Here is a 20692-nt window from a genome sequence, read left to right as displayed (position 1 = left end):
TCTCATTGATATTTGTTCACTTAATTCTCTTCTATTGTAGTCAAGCTTACACTATATGAACAAGTAGCATGGCCACAAAAAGCCCTAAATCATGTACTTCCAGCTACATGACCCTAAAGGCAAGAATGTGCTTCTCTCTATATTCACAGTAATTTTTTTAAAAACTAAAAGGAAAAGCTCTTTAAACTCTTTCTGGTTCTAATTGGTCCACACATGGGCCGTCTGCCGACCTCATAAACCAGTCTAGGGCCAGGTTACCATAGCTATCTGCTGGTCCCCTAAGTCAAAGGAATGTAATCTGTTATTAGCAGGGAAGGGTATGAACATATAACATCCAGCCAGCCACATTAACTTGTATCAGTCACAAAGGGAGTAAGGGACTAATTCTAGTAAGGGACTAACTGTCAGGGTGACTGAGAGTTCCAGCTTAATGACTCAGATTTAGTGATGCATTAACTGAAATAGCCATAAGAAAAGAAAAAGATATGAAAGGAAATTTTTTAGAAATGTTAAGTTTGAGGTATCATGGTTCCATCAAAATATAATACTCAATAATCACTAATTTTGTATTTGCAAAAGATCACAGTTCATGATTTAGAAGAATACTGAAATGTCACTTCCGAGATAAAAGCATTAAATCCAGGGAATATCCCTTTTGATATAGTAAAGACTAGTTGAAAATAATGTCCAAAGAGTCTCTAAAAGTATTTTGGTAGAAATTTGACATGATGGGGATTTCAAAAATATCTATTGAAATGCATATGGTTCGTATTATTTTTATGAAAGAGGGGGGAAAGCCTGCATCTTACGTGAATACAAAACACCATGTATCTACTAAACACAAAAACAACTGTCCTGACTGCAGTTCTGTCCTGAGATGTTTAAGATTTGTTTACTTATTTATTTTGAGAGCGAGAACACATGCACAATGGGGAGAAGCAGAGGGAGAGGGAGAGAGAAAATCTCAAGCTGACTCGCCACTGAGCATGGAGCCTAATGCGAGGCTCAATCTGACAACCCTGAGATCATGACCTGAGCAGAAATCCAGAGTCAGACACTTAACCAACAGAGCCACCCAGATGCCCCTCTCCCAATATTTATAAATCCACAAAGCTTTCTACTTTCTCAGAGTAAGCACCAGAAGCTCACTAATAGAAACAGAAACAGAAACAGCTCACTAACTGCTCACTAACAGAAAATTTGGTTGAACCCATCTTGGAAAGTAATAGTCCAAATTTTCTGAAACAATTTGCAGGTATGTTATAAAACCTCCAAGTATTTGACACTACAGAGGTTCCACTACGTGCACTTAAACATTCTGGCTTCTTAATGTCTATAATCACATTCCCCAAAGTGAAATGAAGTTTCCTGAAACTCTCCATTTGTGGTTGAAGGTATTTATAGCAACAGGGAAGGGGAATAAAAGTATTGTAGGAGTTTTGCATTACCACTCAAATCAAAACTGACAATTACCTTGATGCAAGAATAAATAATAAACCTTGAGAGTTTTATTGGCCCCAAAGTAATTTCCAAGTTGCATAAAACGTTGTTTCTCTCCATATATATTAAAGTACTTTTACCTCCGCTGCCCTATACATTTAGTCTTCATAAAATATTCAACATGTTGCATCCAAAGTCAATAAAAAATTATTCCGTTCCTGGAAGAAGGAAAATCCATTTTGCAAATGATAGGGAGATTACCCAGCATAACTATAATTATCATTTTTTAAAAAGGAACAAAAAGAGAGTTGTTGAGCAATTTGAAGATCTTCTTAAGCCACATGCTGCGTTTTCCTATGGAGGACTTTTAAGATGAGAAATAGAACTTGAGGGTCTTAGACAGGCCTGAGGCAATATAATAAAAGGTCAAACATTCTGCTAAAAAGCACCACTATCTTCAAAACAACTTATCAGCCAGCTTGCAGCACCTCCTTATTTACAACTATTGCTCCCAAAGGAAGTGCACTTGAGCGTAGGCCATGATTGCTTTGTAATGAGCTTGCCAGAAATGATACAAGAAACAAATTTCTGACTATGTGCCACTCCCAGCTCAGAAACCCCAAAGACTTTTTTTCTGGTGAGGAAGAAGAAGGAGTAGGGATACAAAGGAAGAGGAAAAATGCAGAGAGATTCAGAATGGAGGCCTAACAATGAAAGAGCCATCTTTGGTGATGCTCCTAAAGACTGAGCTGTAAATACAGTATGAAAAATTCAGTGATTATCTAGTTCAGCTGTCCATTCGCAGCTCAGGGGATTAAACCCCAGACCACTACATAAAATGCTAGTTTCAAGGGGCAGGCTTGCACTCTCAAATTGAGCCCATTAAAAATAAAAACAAAAAATAAATAGCCAGAAAAACTCTGCACCTGTCACAGATTAGTAACAAAAGGTCAAATATTCCCCATACACCTAGGCCACTTCTATATTGTATGTTTACTTACCGGAGCCTAATCTGCCTGTCTTCATGTAGAAAAGTGTATACACCATGATAAATGGGGGAAGGTAAAGAATTAAACCTTAACTAAGAGCTGTCAATAAATCTATTGTTGGAAATACATATGAATAGAAGTAGTGATAGCAATCTTTGTCTTTTAAAGAAGTAGTTTTTCAAAAAGAATTACACAAAGTGCGCCTCTGTTTTTGTCAATATGCTGCCAGGTTTTTAAATACTATTTTTCAAGCAAACAATAAAAATCTTGAGGAGTAAGCAGGAGAAAAATCACTAATACACTTGCAGCTGCATTTCAATCTATAAAAATTTTTTAAACAAAAACAACTAAAGAACAGCCTGGCCTAGAAAAATTATTTTACCATTTGGGCTTAAATCCAGGGTAAATAAGAAATAGGATTTTATATTTTCACTGAAAATTTTTGAGAAATAGTCAAACAACAACAACAAAAATCCACATGAGAAGATAAAGACCTATGTGTGAATTACAAGAGCTGTTAATCAGGAAAAGGTTTTTTTTGTTGTTGTTTTTTTTTCCCCAATTTCAGGTTAAGGAAAGAATCTTCAATTCTTTTACTTCTGAAAAATGTAAGGATGTGTGGAGGTGAGGAAGAGGAAAGGAAATTTGAAATCAGAAGACTTAAGTCTAAACTCCAGCTTAACCACCAGTAAGGAATATGAAGGAAGAGATTATTTCTATCATAAATCATGAGATGATAAAGACCCTAAGACAGTGATAATGAGAATGGAAACAAAGGACATATATGTTAGACACTTTTGTACAAAGAATTAATGGGATTTAAAATGAATGAGGTCAGGGGCGCCTGGGTGGCTCAGTGGGTTAAGCCGCTGCCTTCGGCTCAGGTCATGATCTCAGGTCCTGGGATCGAGTCCCGCATCGGGCTCTCTGCTCGGCAGGGAGCCTGCTTCCCTCTCTCTCTCTCTGCCTGCCTCTCTATCTACCTGTGATCTCTCTCTGTCAAATAAATAAATAAAATCTTAAAAAAGAAAAGCAACCACTTTAAAAAATAATAATAATAAAAAAAAATAAAAAAATAAAATGAATGAGGTCAGTGAACTGAGTATATTCTATTAGTTCTTCCAGAACCACTCTTTGACTTCTCCTCCATGATATGTGATCCAGAAGGTTGACCTCTATGGAATGCTTCCTCTTCTCTAATCTCTGGTTGAGATCAGTTAATGGAAGTCACCAGCCCAAAATCAAGGACAATGAAATAGTGAATTAGATTACTTATTCCCTTGATTCCTTCACTACTTAGTTACAACTTGCTGGATGTGTTGTTCCCCTGAAGACCATTATCTCCTGTCAGGTGTCCCTCTTCATTTAGCCTTGTCGATGGCTCCTGGTTACCACTGCCTCTCCTTTTCCATTTAGGTCTATGAGTGGTAATTGCTCTCTGTTTTTAGCAGCCTAAGAACCTAAGCTGACATCGTGATTTCCCTAAACTCTATCCATATTTTTGTACATAGTCCCTTTATTAAATTATCAAAACTAACCCAATTTAAGCAGGACATTTGTGCTCTTCCATAATCTAATACAGTGAAACTGTTCTATACATTATAAGATAATAAGGCTCATTTACTTGGTTAATGTATTTATTTATATAAATAATGTATTTATTTCAACTTGCTAGTTGAAAAAACTTTGTGACATATCTCTAGCACACACCAAGTGACCAACTGATATTTGCTGAAACAATTAATAAAAATTATACATGGTTAAGAGTGAAAGTTAAGTCTTGGTTAAATATCTGAAATCTCAAGAATAGTAAGAAATGAGTTGTGAAGTACATCAATTGTTGTGAAGTACATCAACAATATAAACCATCATTTCCAGAGGCCTTTTGGTAATTATTAGAAATATGTATTATCGAAGAAAGCTTTCTAAGTGTACACAGCCTTTAATAAAGGTGAAAGGAAGTAGATAAAAACCTTCAAAACTCATACCTTGAAAATATAAAGATGAAACTAGAAATTCTGACTATTCCCAAGTTTGGAGAGAAGTACTACCTGAAAAGCAAGTATAAACAATACAAGATAACCTGAATAAATTTAATGACTAACTTCTGATCAGGGAAGCCACAAGGCAATGGAATGACAAATTCAGACTGCTAAAACCAATTCTCAACCTACACTTTCATATCTAGCATAAATAGCCTTCAAAATGAAGGAAAAATAAAAATACTCCAGACAGACAAGGACTGAGAGAATTAATCGCTAACAGACATGCCTTGCAAGAAATATTAAAGGATGTCCTTCAAACTGAAAGAATATGATACCAGAAAATAGATCAAATCCACAGTAAGAAATGAAGAACACCAGAAATGGTAAGCATGTGGGTTATTTTAAAATTATTTAATTATTTAGAAATAAATATTAAATCAATTAAATTATTTATTCATAAATATTTGATTATAACACTGTATTTTTAGGTTTTCAACATATGTAGATGGAATACAATAATAGCATAAAATATGACAATAAGAGCATATAAAGGAGGAAGAGAATAACCTGTATTAGGAAAATTTTCTATTACAAATTTTAAGAAATAAACTCCTTCACTAGACTGTGATTATTTAAAATACATATTGAAACCATATGATACTCTCATATGGTTTCACTTATTTGTGGAGCATAACAAATAACATGAAGGACATAGGGAGATGGAGAGGAGATGGGAGTTGAGGGAAATTGGAAGGGGAGGTGAACCATGAGAGACTATGGACCCTGAAAAACAATCTGAGGGTTTTGAAGGGGCGGGGGGTGGGAGGTTGGGGGAGCCATGTGGTTGGTATTAAGGAGGGCACATATTGCATGGAGCAATGGGTGCAAAAACAATGAATTCTGTTATCCTGAAAAGAAATAAAAAAAAATACATATTGAAGGGGCACCTGGGTGGCTCAGTGGGTTAAAGCCTCTGCCTTTGGCTCAGGTCATGATCCCAGGGTCCTGGGATCAAGCCTGGCATAGGGCTCTGTGCTCAGCAGGGAGCCTGATTCCTCCTCTCTCTCTGCCTCCTTCTCTGCCTACTTGTGATCTCTGTCTGTCAAATAAATAAAATAAAATCTTAAAAAAAAGATACATATTGTAATTCCTAGAGAAACCATTAAGAAATATAACTCAAAAGACACAGGAAAAAATGGGAACAGATAAACTTAAATAGTACAAAACTATGTACTTAAAACAAAACAGTGAAGGAGGGACAGAAGCCTAAAAAGAGAGGAGACATGTAAAAAACACAGGGCAATATAACAAATATAAAGCAAATATAAAAATAATTGTATTAAATGTGGATGGCCAAAACATCCCAAAAGGCAGAGAATTTCAAACTAGATTTAAAAAGTAAGATCTAACTCCATACTGTCTACAAGGAGCCCACATTAGATTCTAAGATACAACAGGCTGATAGTAAAAAAAAAATGGGACAAAGATATAACAGATGAATCATAAATGTAAGATAGCTAAAATGCTATGTACTTATGAGAAAAAATAATTTTAATTTAAAAATACATTAAAGACAGTACACATTCAAAATGTACCTCAGTAAGAGGTACATGCATCTAATTTCAAAATGCATATAGAAGAAACTGAACACAATTTTATAAAAAATAAACAATATCAAAATTTACAGCAAATGCTCTTGTATCTCTATTCTCAATAATTAATAGAAATGTTATATAGAAAATTAGTGAGGACAGAAGAGATTTGAACAACACTAACAACTGACTTGAACTAACTTAACATGTACAGAACACATCAACTAATGACTGCACTATATACAAATGATTTGTAAGAACACATGGTACATTCTCCAAGGTAGATCATATTCTAGACCATAAATTTTTTTAACAAAATTGAAAGCTTAAAATCATAAAGACAATTATCTAATAAGACAAATAAAATCAGTAAAATGAAATCTGAGAAATACTCAAACATTTATAAATTAAACATATTTTAAATAATTGATCAGAAAAGAAATCACAAAAGAAAATAGAAAGTATTTGGACTTAAGGAAAATGAAAAAGAAAACAAACAAAAACTTAAAGGGATGATTATACCTATAAATGACTATATCATATAAGAATAAAGGTAAAAATCAATAATCTAAGATTCCACTTTAAGAAACTAGAAAAACAAGAGCAGACTAAAAACATGTTCTGCAAAAGAAAATAAATAATAAAAATTGGAGCACCGATAAATGAAATTTTTTAAAAAATAAAAAACCAGGGCACCTGGGTGGCTCAGCGGGTTAAAGCCTCTGCCTTCAGCTCAGGTCATGATCCCAGGGTCCTGGGATCGAGCCCCACATCAGGCTCTCTGCTTGGCTGGGAGCCTGCTTCCTCCTCTCTCTCTCTGCCTGCCTCTCTGCCTACTTGTGGTCTCTATCTGTCAAATAAATAAATCTTAAAAAAATAATAATAATAAAATAAAAAAATAAAAAACCAATATATAAAGTCAATGAAACTAAAACCTGATCTTCTAAAAATATCAAAAAAAAATGAAAAACCATCAAATAGATCAGTAGTCAGTAAATTAAAACCTACTGACTATATGTGGACCACAGCCGGTTTTTATAAATAAAATGTTATTGGAATAAAGTACACCTATTCTCTTATATATTGTCTCTAGCTGTTTTTATGATAGAATGATAGAACTGAATCATTGTGAAAGAGGCCATCTGGCACACAAAACCAAAATTAATTAGTATCTGGTCATTTACAGAAAAAAATAGTTTTGTTATATACCAAGTTACAGCAAATATGAAAAAAAAAAATGCCAAAGTCAGGAATGAAAGATGACACAATACAGACCACATTGTAAAGGCATCATGACAATACGGAAATTAAAATGATTATAAGGCAACAGTAAAAACCAATGTATGCCAACAATTCAACAACTTAAAATAAAATAGACATATTCCTACAGAGAAAAAAATTACCAAAATAGTCTCAAGAAAAAAAGAGAAAACTTGAATACAAATACAACAAATAAGTAAACTGAATTAGAAATTTTCACTCCTTGCACACACAAAAAAGTTCAGGATCAGGTACCTTCACTAATGAATCTTAACAAATAAATGATGAATGAATGTCAACACTTCACAAAATCTTGCAGGTAACAGATGAGGGTGAAAGACTTCTGAGATCATCCTCTGGGGTCAATATTACTCTGATACCAAAACCACAATCAAAGAAAACGATACATCGCTATCCCTCATGATCATAGACTCAAGAATATGTAACAAAAAATTAGCAAACTAAATTTCACCAAAATATACAAGGATTATACACTGTTACTAAGTAAGATTCATCCCAGGAATGCAAAATTGACAAGTTCAATACTCATTCATAATAAAAAACTCTCATTTTATACATAGAAGGTAACTTCTTCAACCTGATTAGGGAATCTATATAGAACTACTTTTAACATTATACATAATAGAGAAAGACAAACAACTATTAATATTGCTATTAATATTAAATATTTTAATGGAGATTCCAACCAGTGCAATGAACAGAGATATAGAGGGGAAAAAAGGTTGGGGGAGAGGAAGAAGGAGAAAGTAGAGAAAGAGGAGGAGGAAGGAAGAAAGAAAGAAAAGAAAGAAAAAAAGGCATGTATACTGGAAAAGAAAAAGTAAAAATTTTCTTGCTCTCAGATGATATGATCCTATATTGAGAAGACCCCAAAGAATCCATCAAGTGCAAATACTAATAACTGAATTTAACCAGGTCATGAATTCTGAAATCAACTGTAATATTCTACTGTATCCCTATACACTAGCAACAAACTATTGGAACTTTAAATGAATGAAAATTTTAATTCAAAACAGTATCAAAAGAATGAAATATTCAGCAGTAAATTTAACAAAAAAGTACAAGAATTGTACACTGAAAAATATAAAACATAGCTTAGAGAAAATAGAGAATATCTAAATAAATGGGATTGGAGGTCTATTATTGTGAAGATGCCAATTTTGTCCCAAATTAATCTGCAAATTTATTACAATCCCTACCAAAATCCCAGCAGGGATTTTATAGACACTGAAAAGCTGATAATAAAATCTGTATAGAAATAAAATGACCTAGAAAAGCAAAGACAATTTTGAAAATAATAATAAAATTGGAGGAATTACACAACTTAATTTCAGAACATACTCTCAAACTATAGTAACCAAAACATGTTAAGAGTTGGCACAAGAATAAACACATGAATCAACAGAACACATTTGAGTTATGAGAAATAAATTCTTATATTTAGGATCAATTGAGTCTCCACAAATATGTCAACTCAATTCAGTGGGAAGAGGATAGTCTTTTCAAGAAATGGTACAAAATGGAAAAAAAAAAAATATTATGCCACTACCGTGCAGAATAATGGCCCCTCATTATTAGGACTGTCCATGTCCTAACCCCCAAAACCTGTCAATATGTCAGGCACATGACAAAGAGGACTGTACATGTAATTTAGTAACCTATTGATATGAAAAGATTGTCCTAGATAATCTACATGGGCCCAAGGCCATCCTAAGATGTCTTTAAAATACAAAACGAGAGGGAATGGAGATGGGCACAGAGACAGAGAAAGGGAGAAGAGAGAAAATTTTTAAGATTCTCCATCAGTGGCACTGGGAAGAATGGTCAATGAGTCAAAGAATGCAGGCAACCTGAAGATGATGGAAAAGGAAAAAAACATATATATATATATTCAACCTACAGCCTCCAAAAGGAATGCAGTTCTACTAAAAGCTTTATTTTATCCTAAGATCCATTTCAGACACTTCCCTCAAGAAATGTTTGTGTTGTTTTAAGCCACTAAGTTTGTGATTTTTATGGCATCAATAGAAATACACTTAACTCACAAGATATATAAAAATAAACTAAAATATGTTACAGACCTAATATAAGAGTTCAAATTTTTAAGAAGGAAATGTGAGAGAAAATCTTTATAATCTTAGGTTATGCTAAAAGTTCTTAGCCATGGCAACAAAAGTAATCCATTTAAAAAACAGTGATAATTGCACTGCATTAAATATAAAATGTCTACTCTTCAAAAGACAATAATATGAAAATATAGACAGAAGTATGAGAGATATAAATTATTTTTTAAAGAACCATATAGTAATTCTGTGGTTAAAAAGTATAGTAATGGAAATTTTAAAAATCATTAGTGAGTATCAGCAGCAAGGCAGACAGATGAAAGGAGCATAAAACTTCAGGAAAGGTCAAGTGAATTGTTCATTTTGAGAAATGGAGGAAAAAAAGAAAAATTTAGAGACTCAGAGACCTTTACAACATGATCAATCACAGCAAACATACACATAATGGAAGTCTCAGAATGCAAGGAGATGGAGAAAAGAAGAGAAAGAATATTTGAAGAATTAATATCTAAAAGCTTTCAAAATTTATAAAAAACATTAAACACCAAAGAAACTCAAATAAGTCCAATATGATAAACTCAGATCCACACTTAAATACCTTGTGATCAAAATGTTGAAAGACAAAGAGAGATCTCTAAAGAAGAAAAGTGACATCATTTGTAAAGAATACTCAATAAGATCAACAACTGGTTTCTCATCAAAAATCACAGAAACCAGAAAGCAGTAGGATGACACATTCAGAGTACTGAAAGGAAGACTTTCAACCAGAATTCTTTATCTAGCAAAACTTTCCTACAAATAAAGATAGTAAGACACTTACCAACACCCCCCCAAAATAAAAAACAAATCTTAACAGCATTTCTCATTAGCACACCTACCCTACAAGAATACTAAAGGGAGCAAGCCATGCAGGTGGAAATGAAAGGATTCTAGACAGTAATATAAATCCATAAGAAGAAATATACCATACCAGCAAAAACTGTGTCACAGATAAGCATTAAAAAAAGAATAAATGTGTTTTTGTTCATAACTCTTCTCTGATCTGATTTTTAAAATAACTGCAAAAAGCTATATTTATAAATATGTGTCCATGAACATTATACTGTGTAAATATATAATTTATATACCACAAATAAGGCAGAAGGAACAAAGCAATATATGAACACAGTTTTGTATACTATTAAAATTTAAATTTATATTAATAAAATGTCTACTCATGTTAACTTTCACTTCTAGGACATTCACTAAGAAACTAACTCAAAGAATAATGGAAAAGGAAAAGGAAAAGACAGAACAGAACAGAAAAGAAAAGAGAAAAGGAAAGGAATGAAAAGAAAGGAAAAAAAGAGAAAAGAAAAGGAAAGAAAAAGGAATTTTAATGATTACATTTGAAAATATCAAGAAATACAATAATAAAGGAGGAATGGGGGAAAACTTAAGACACAGAGAAAATAAAATTACAGATATAAATTCTACGTGCTCAGTCATTAAATTAAATTTAAGTGCATTAAATACTTAAAAGGGAGAGAAGGCAAAATGGGAATAAAAACATAATCAACTATATGCTATCAATAGGAGGCACACTTTGGACTCAAAAAAAATATTTTGGAAGTAAAAAAATGGAAAAAGATCACACAAACACTAACAAAAAAGACTATAATGTTTATACCAAAATAATTTAAAACAAACTTTAAGACAAAAATTGATATGAGAGGGAAAAAAGGACAGCTTACAATAGGAAAACGATCACTCCAGCAGGATGCTGTAACAGCTATAAATATAAATGTACCTATCAAGAAAGCCCCAAATATATAAAGTGAAACCATCAGAATTGAAGAGAAAAATAAACAATTGAACAAAAATAGACATTTCAATATCCTTACAATAATGGACCAGAATAAAAAGAAGGTCAGAAAGGAAATATTATACTTAAAGAAAACTAAAAAATCAATTAGACCTAACAGAAAATTACAGAACACTGCTCCCCAAAACAGTAAAGTAAAATATACAATCAATACAAGAACACATGGAACATTATCCAGGATGGACTATAAATCAGGCAAACAAACATAAAAAAAGTCTCAGTAAGTTTTAAAGTTTGAAATACAAAATCTGTTGTCTGAACACAATGCAATGTAATTACAGATACTTGAAAGAGAGAAATTTGGGAAAATCAGATACGTAAAAAAGAAACAACAAACCTCTAAGTAAGCAGGCTCAAAGAAAGTATCAGTGGAAATCAGAATGTACAATGAATTAAGATAAAATGAAAACATTTTTACAAAACTTACAAGGTTCAGTGAAAACAGTGTTTACAGTGAAATACACAGGTGCAAATAACTATATTAAAAAATAATAAAGATTATACATGAGAAACATAATCCACCACCTGACTAGGAAAAGAGCAAACTAACCCAAATCAAGCAGAAAAAAAGGATATATAAAAAAAATAGAGCTGAAGTAGAGAATAGAAAAAACAGTAGTGAAAAAATCAATAAAAACAGTAGTTTATTAAAAATAACAACAAAAGAAACAAGTCATTAGCTAGACTGATCAAGGAAATAGATGACTCAATTATCAACATCAGAAATGAATCAGAAACTAATATAATACAGTATACTGACTATAATTTTCAAAAAGATAAAAAAAGACTGAACATTAATAATGACCTTACAAATTCATAAGAATTATAAGAGAATACTATGAATAACTGAATGCCAATAAATTAGATAACCTAAATGAAATGGACAAATTTCTAGAAAGACACAAGCAACTGCAAGAAACTCAAAAGGAATCAGAAATAGAGTAATCAAAAAGCTTCCACAAAGAAAGCCCAGGACCAGATTGTTCATATGGTAAATTCTACCAAAAAAACATTTAAGAACAGTAACAATTCTTAACAAAGTCTCCCAAACACAAAAAGGAGGGAACACTTCCAAACAAATTTTATGAAGCCAGTAACACCCGGATACCAAAGTCAGACAAAGACATCAGAAGAACACAGAACTAGGAGGAGAAATTTAGAAGGCAGAGCAGTAGGGGGACCCTGGGCTTTCCTCATCCCTCCAAAAATAGCTACTCTGAGTTCAGATCGCTTGGATAACTCAGGAAATTGATCTGAGGATTGGAAGAAAGATCTCCATAGCTAGAGAGAGACAATGTGGCAGATTAGAGTTGGGTGGAAGTGAACTGGGAGAGAGAAAAACTGCCAGGCTGTGGAAGGGAAGGAAGGCTTCCCATGGGGAGAGAGAAAGAGGGAGGGGTTGAGAGAGTGGCACTAGGTCCCAATAGGGAAGGAAAACTCTAGACCATGGACTGAGGAGCAAGAGGAACTGAGTGTCACAGGTTTTTTGCAAACAGCCTGTACAACTCAAACTGTGAAGGTTTGGAAATGCACAGCAGAACTGTGTGGCAGGCTTCTAGGGAGAAGGAGGGCATTGCCTGGAGAGTGCACAAAGTAGTATAGGGATCTCCTGGGCACACTGGAGAAAGACATTCCCTTTCCTGGAGTACATTTGGAAGAGGGTATATTTATTACCTCTTAAAGGACAAAAGATCCTGCAGGTGTGAGCAAATGGCCTTTCATCTGCAGGGGTCAGAGGAACATGCAGAGGGTGGATAACCCTGATCTGGTCATTGCTTTTCGAGGTACTACACCATGGATTCTGAGAACCTCATAGAATTGGGGCTGTTTTTCTGGGACAAAGGACACAAGAAACAGCTCAGTGAGGAGGCAATACCCCAGAGAAGGGAGTGGGTCCATGCAGTGCCCAGTCCTTTAGGATTAGGAGTTTTGAATCCCAGCCACAGGCCAAAGATAAAACCAAGCCAGTTTTGGCAGCAGGAGCACTGACTGACTTAGCTTTTCTGTGAGGGCTTCCTGAACACTGGGGGTGGTGTGACATCCCCTGTCCAGGGCCAAGAGAGCGGGGTGGTGCCATTTTCCCCTCACCAGTAAAGCAGTCATACTTCAGAGAACAATGCAGTGGCCCCAGTCGAAATAGGAGCTGCTTACACCAAACCTCAATGCCCCTGTGCCTGGGAAGTGCATATTTACTGGGACAGAACTGACTCTGAGCCAACAAAGTAGGGCTCTCCTACAGAAGACCAGCACAGGAAGCACCCAATGTACACCAAGTCTGCTGCTCATACAGAGCTTCAAATCATCACCTATAATTCTGGTGGAAATAAGTCCAGGCTGTATTTTCTTCTTCTTCTTCTTCTTTTTTTTTTTCCTTTGGAAATAGGCTTATAGTTCTTTGTTAGTATTTTTTTTTTTTTCATTTTCTTTTCTCATTTTTTGTTCTTGGATCGGGTTTCTATTTTCTTTCTTTTTCTTTGGAACAGGCTTCTAGTTTCTTGATTCTCCGTTTCGGTGTTTTGTTCCTTTTCTGTTTGTTTGTTTATTTTCTTTTAAATCAGGCTTTTTCTTTTCTTTTCTTTTTTATTGTCCAGGTTTATTTAAAAAAAAAAAACAAATCAAAGCACACCTAAAGGTCCAAACACTTCCAACTGCAAGCGAGGAGGAACTCTGAAGAGAACTGAACAATGGGAAAGAGCAAAAAACACAACAGCAGAGTGCAAACAGCATATACCAGAAACACTTCCTGATGTGCCAGGCCCTGGACAATGTATGATCCCTTTTTAATAGAGCATTACACTCAGATTCAGGAAACATAACAAGCTTTCATAACATGCAAATGACAGAAACGTAGCCAAAATAACAAAAAAGAGGAACACTCCTGAAAATAAAGTTCAAGAAGAAATCACAGCCAGAGACTTGCTCAAAACAGATATATGCAATATATCTGAAGAAGAATTTTAAAACAACAGTCATGTGTATACTAGCTGGACTTGAAAGAAGCATAGAAGACACCAGAGAAACCCTTACTGCAGAGATAAAAGACCTAAAAACTAGTCAGGTCAAAGTAAAAAATGCTATAACTGAGATGCAAAACTGATTGGATAAAATCACAATGAGGATTGGAGAAGTAGAGGATTGAATAGGTCATATAGAAGAAAATATTATGGAAAATAATGAAGCTGAAAAAAAGAGGGAGAGAAAACTATTAGATCACAAAGGTAGACTTAGGGAACTCTGAGATTCTTTGAAGCGAAATATTCATATCATAGGAGTCCCAAAAGAAGAAGAACATTAAAAAGGTGCAGAAAGTTTATTTGAACAAGTTAAAGCGGAGAACTGCCCTGATCTGGGAAAGTAAGCAGGCATATCCAAGTCAAAATCAACAAAGAAAAGGCAACATAACAACACATCATAGTGAAACTTGCAAAATACAAAGATAAGGAAAGAATTCGGCAAGCAACTAGGGACAAAAGCTCCTTAACTTACAAGGGTAGGTTAGCAGCAGACCTGCCCACCAGCAGACTTGGCAGGGAAAAACAGAATAGGGGAAATATTCAGTATGCTAAATGGGAAAAATATATAGCCAAGAATACTTTATACAGCAAGTCTGTCATTCAAAATAGAAGGAGAGATAAAGAATTTCCAAGACAGACAAAAACTAAAGGAGCTGATAAACAGTAATGCACCTCTGTAAGAAGTATTAAAGAGGACCCTTTGAACAGGAAAGAGAGAACAAATGTAACAAACACTAGAAAGGAATAGAGAGAATCTACAAGAACAGCTAATTTACAGGTAATGCAATGGCACTAAATTCATAACTTTCAATAATTACTCTGAATGTAAATGGACTAAATGATCCAATCAAAAGTTAAAGGTTATCAGAATGGGGGCAAAAAGAACAAAACAAGACCCACTGATATGCTGCTTAAAAAAGAATCATTTTAGACCCAAGGACACCTCCAGATTAAAAGTGAGAGGGTGGCGGGGTGCCTGGGTGGCTCAGTGGGTTAAGCATCTGCTTCGGCTCAGGTCATGATCCCAGAGTCCTGGTATTGAGCCCCGCATCGGGCTCTCTGCTGAGCGGGGAGCCTGCTTCTACCCTGCTCCCTCTCTCTCTGCCTGCCTCTCTGCCTACTTGTGATCTCTGTCTCAAATAAATAAATAAAATCTTTTAAATAAATAAATAAATAAAAATAAAAGTGAGAGGGTGGAGAACCATTTATCAGGCTAATGGACATCAAAAGAAAGCTGGAATAGCTATACTTATGTCAGACAAACTAGATTTTAAACCAAAGACTGTAGTAAGAGGTCTACTGAACAAGATCTAACAGTTGGAAATATATATATTTAATATATACATTTTATTTAAGTGTATACACACACACACACACACACACACACACACACATACATACCCCTAACTCGGGAGCAGCCAAATATATCAATTAATTAATAAACTTAAAGAAACATTGAAAATAATACAATAATAGGAGAGGAAATACACAGGTCATCTAAGCAGAAGATCAGCAAGGAAACAATGGCTTTGAATGACACATTGGACAAGATGGACTTACAGATATATTCAAAGAATTTTATCCTAAACCAGTAAAATATACATTCTTAACTAGTGCACATGGGAAATTCTGGGTCACATTCTGGGTCTCAAGTCAGGATTTAACTGGAACAGAAAGACAGAAATCATACCATTCATATTTTCAGAACACAATGCTATGAAATTTGAAATCAACCCCAAGAAAAACTTTCGAAGAACCACAAATACATGGAGGTTAAAGAATCTCCTACTATGGAATGAATGGGTCAACCAGGAATTAAAGAATTAAGAAAATACATAGAAACAAATAAAAAGGAAATGAGACAGTCCAAAACCTGTGGTATACAGCAAAAGTGGTCCTAAGAACAAAGTAGATAGCAGTATAGGCTTACCTCAAAAAGCAAGAAAAATCTCAACTTAACCAAATCTAAAGAAGCTCGAAAAAGAACAACATATGAAGCCTGAAACCAGCAGAAGAAGGGAAGTAATGACGATTAGAGCAGAAATAAATTATATATAGAAACTAAAAATAAAAAGATCAATTAAAAAAACTAATAAAATTGATAAACCCCAGCTAAATTTATCAAAAAGAGAAGGGACAGAATAAGTAAAATCACAAATGAGAATGGAGAGATCACAACAATACCACTGAAATACAAACAATTATAAGATGATATTATAAAAAATTATATACCAACAAATCAGACAATCTGAAAGAACTGGATAAATTCATAGATATACCATATTAATAAATGAATAGATAATAACCATATGATCCTCTCAACAGATGCAAAAAAAAATCATTTAGAAAGCATAACATCCATTCAGGCTAAAAACCCTAAAAAATGTAGGGATAGAGGGAATATACCTCTGCATCATAAAGGACATATACAAAGAACCCACACCTAATATCATCCTCAATGGGGGAAAACGAGAGTTCTTCCTCTGCCCTCTAGCACAAGACAAAATGTCCACTTTCACCACTTTTATTTAACACAGTACTGGAAGTTCTATCCTCAGCAATCAGACTACAGAAAGAAATAAAAATTACCCAAATTGGCAAGGAAAAAAATCAAACTTCATCTATTCTCAGATGATGTTATAATGCTATCTAGAAAACCCCAAAGACTACCAAAAAACTAACAGAACTGATAAGAAAAATTTCAGCAAAGTACAGGATACCAAATCAATATACAGAAAGCTACTGCATTTCTAAACATCAATAATGAAGTAACAGAAAGAGAAGTCAAGCAATTGATCCCATTTACAACTGTACCAAAAAAACATAAGATACCTAGGAATAAACCTAAGCTAAAAAATGTGGAAGATCTATACTCTGAAAACTATAAAACACTGATGTAAGAAACTGAAGATGATACAAAGAAATGGAAAAAACATTCCATGCTCATGGAATGGAAGAAGAAATATTGTTAAAATGTATGTGCTACCCAGAGCAACAGGTTTTCTGTAATACATTCCTTTTGGATTCCCTAGCATGGGTTCTTTTACTGACTTATCACAATTCAGAATTCATGATATATTACAAAGCTGTAGTGATCAAGACAGTATGGTACTGGCACAAAGATCACAAAGAACAGACACATAGAATCAGTGGAATAGAACAGAAAATCCAGAAATGAACCCACAGCTAGATGGTCAATCAATATTTGACATAGCAGAAAAGACTATCCAATGGGAAAAAGATAGTCTCTTCAACAAATGATGTTGGAAAAACTGGATAAACAAAATGCAAAAGAAAGCAACTGGACTCTTTTATACCATACACAAAAGTTAATTTTAAATGGATGAAAGAGCTAAATGTGAGACAGGAAACCATCCAGATCCTACAGGAGAACACAGGCAGTAACCTCTTTTACATCAGCTGTAGCAAATTCTTTCTAGATAGGTCTCTGAGGCAAGGGAAACAAAAGCCACATTACACTGTTGGTGGGCATGCAAACTAGTGTAGCCACCGTGGAAATCAGTATGGAGGTTTTCCAAAAGGTACCTACAATCCTATAATTGCACTAAGTATTGAGAGAAAGGATACAAAAATACTAATTTGAAGGGATATATGCACCCTGATGTTTATAGCAGATTTCTCAATAAAAGACAAATCATGGGAAGAACACAAATGTATATCATCTGATGAATGGACCATGAAGATGTGGTATTTACATACAATGGAATATTCCTAAGCCATAAAAGAGAATGGAATTTTGCCATTTGCAAGAGTGGATGGAGCTAGAGAGTATTATGCTAAGTGAAATAAGTTAGAGGAAGACAAATACCAAATAATTTTACTCATACATTGTATTTAAGAAAGAAATCAAGTGAACATGGTGGGGGGAGAGGCAAACTCTAAAAGATGTAACTATAGAGGAGAAACTGATGGTTACTGGAGGGGAGGTGGACTGGGTGATGAGTTAAACAGGTGAGGGGTTTAAGGAGGGAACTTATGAAGAGAATCTGTTGTATGTAAGTGGTGAATCACTAAATTCTACAACCGAAATAATATTACACTGTACGTTAACTAAGTGGAGTTGAAATAAAACTTGAAAAAGATAATTTGTTTAGTAATTTCATATTCTATGATTTATTTGTTTTTTAGTTCCAACAGTGTTTTGGTGAAGACTAACTGTATATTGTTGTCTCATCTGAAAATAGTGACAGTTCTATTTTTTCCTTTCCAATTACAATAATTTTTTTTTAAAGATTTTGTTTATTTGACAGACAAAGATCACAAGTAGGCAGAGAGGCAGGCAGAGAGAGAGGAGGAAGCAGGCTCCCTGCTGAGCAGAGAGCCCGATGTGGGGCTCAATCCCAGGACCCCAGGATCATGACCTGAGCCGAAGGCAGGGGCTTTAAGCCACTGAGCCACCCAGGCGCCCCTCCAATTACAATTACTTTTATTTCCTTTTCTTGCCTAGGACTTACAATACTATGTTGAAATAGAGTGGGGAGAATGTCCATCCTTGTCTTGTTTTATATCTCAGAGGAAGATCCTTTCAGTAATATATTAGGTATGGGATCGTCATATATTTCCTTTATGAGGTATTTTCCCTCAATAATCACTTTTGGGAGAGTTGTTAATCATAAAGCGATGTTAATTTTGTAAAATGCACTTTCTGCAACCTCTGAGATGGACACATGATTTTTATCTTGTGTTTTGTTGATGTATCATATTGTCCATCATTGCATCCCAGTAGTACATTCTGCATGGTCATTGTGTATGATTCTTTCAATGTATTATTTAATTTTGTTTGCTAACATTTTGTTGAAGTGTTTTGCATCTACATTCTCCAATGATACTGGCTTGTAATTTTCTTGTTTTTGTGGGGTGCTTGTTTGATTTTCTTATCAGGGTAATGCTGGCCTAGCAAAAAAGTTTGGAAGCATTTCTTGCATTTCAGTTTTTTGGAAGAGTTGGAGAAAGATGAATATTAAGTGTTCTTTCACTTATAGAATTTGTCAGTGAAGTTGGTCCTGTAGTTTTGTTAGGAGGTTTTTATTACTGATCCAATCTCCTTACTAGTGACTGATCTATTCAGATTTCTATTTCTTTATGATTCAGTCTTGGAAGATTCTAAGTTTTTAAGAGTATCCATTCTTCTAGATTGTCCAATTCTTCGTGTATAATTGTTCATAGTCGTCTCTTATGACCCTTTGTATTTCTGTGGGTATCACCTGTACCTTCTCTCATTTATGACTTTATCTATAGGACTCTTCTTATTTTTTTTTTCTGGGTGAGTCTAGCTAAGCGCTTTTCCTTTTTGATTATCTTTCCAAATCAGCTCTTAGTTTTATTTATCTTTTCTATTGTCTTTGTCATATTTATTTCATTTACACTCTGATTTTCATTATTTCATTCCTTCTACTAAGATTAGATTTATTTTATTCTTTTTCGAGTTAACTTAGATACAAAGTTAAATTGTTTGTTTGCAATTTCTCTTGTTTTGATAGGACTCTATTACTATGAACCTGCCTCTAAGAACTGATTTTATTGCATCCCATAAATTTTGGTATGTCTTATTTCTGTATTCACTTGTCTCTGTGTGCTTTTTCATTTCTTGTTTTTTGGGTTTTTTTTTTTTTTAGTATCTATTAGTTGTTCAGTAACATGCTGTTTTAACTGCATTTGTAGTGCCCCCAACTCAGTTTTCATCTTGTAATTTTAGTTTCATACCATTGTGGTCAGAAAAGATGCTTGATGTGATTTCAATCTTTTTGAAATGAGATTTCTTTTGAGACCTAACTTATGAGCTGTGTTGAAAAATATTTCCCATGTACTTTTGAAGAATGTGTATTCTGTGCTTTTGGATAAATGTTCTATATATATCTGTTAAATCCATCTAGTTTGATGTATTGTTTATGGATGATGTTTTCTTACTGATTTTCTGTCTGGATGATCTATACTTTGATGTAATTGGGGTTTTAGAATCTTCTCCTGTTATTGTATTGCTGTTAATTTCTCATCTTAGGACTGTTAATATATGCTGTATATATTTTGGTCTTCCTATGTTTGGTGAATATATATTTATAGATGTATCTTCTTGCTTGATTGGTCCCTGTATCAGTATATAGAGCCCCTCTTTTAATAAATTCTTTGATTTAAAGTTTTTTTTAATATGATATGAGTATAGTTAAACCAACTTTTTTTTTGTTTCCATTTCTATGTAATATCTTTTTCCATTACTTTACTTTCTAGTCTATGTGTGTTCTTAAACTTAAGTCAATGTTTTCTTGGCAGTTTATAGATGACAGTTTTTTGGTTTTGGCTTGTTTTCTGTTTTTAATCTATTTAGCCACTCTATGTCTTTTGTTTGGAAAATTTAATCCCTTTACATTAGAAATAATTATTGATAGGTATGTACTTACTGCCATTTTGTTCATTCTTTTCTAGATATTTCGTAGGTCCTTTCTTCT

General features: G+C 34.1%; 1 protein-coding gene across 3 annotated transcripts in view; it reads right to left on the bottom strand.

Moving 5' to 3' along the window:
* Nucleotides 1-20692, bottom strand: part of LOC123948254 (BEN domain-containing protein 5) — a 1602508-nt gene that overhangs the window by 1322920 nt on the left and 258896 nt on the right. The gene's annotated exons all lie outside the window — the stretch shown is intronic.

The sequence above is a fragment of the Meles meles genome, chromosome 1, assembly GCF_922984935.1.
Source record: "Meles meles chromosome 1, mMelMel3.1 paternal haplotype, whole genome shotgun sequence".
Lineage (NCBI taxonomy): Eukaryota > Metazoa > Chordata > Mammalia > Carnivora > Mustelidae > Meles > Meles meles.
Note: the sequence above shows the minus strand (reverse complement) of the source record. Positions and strands in the feature narration are given on the sequence as shown.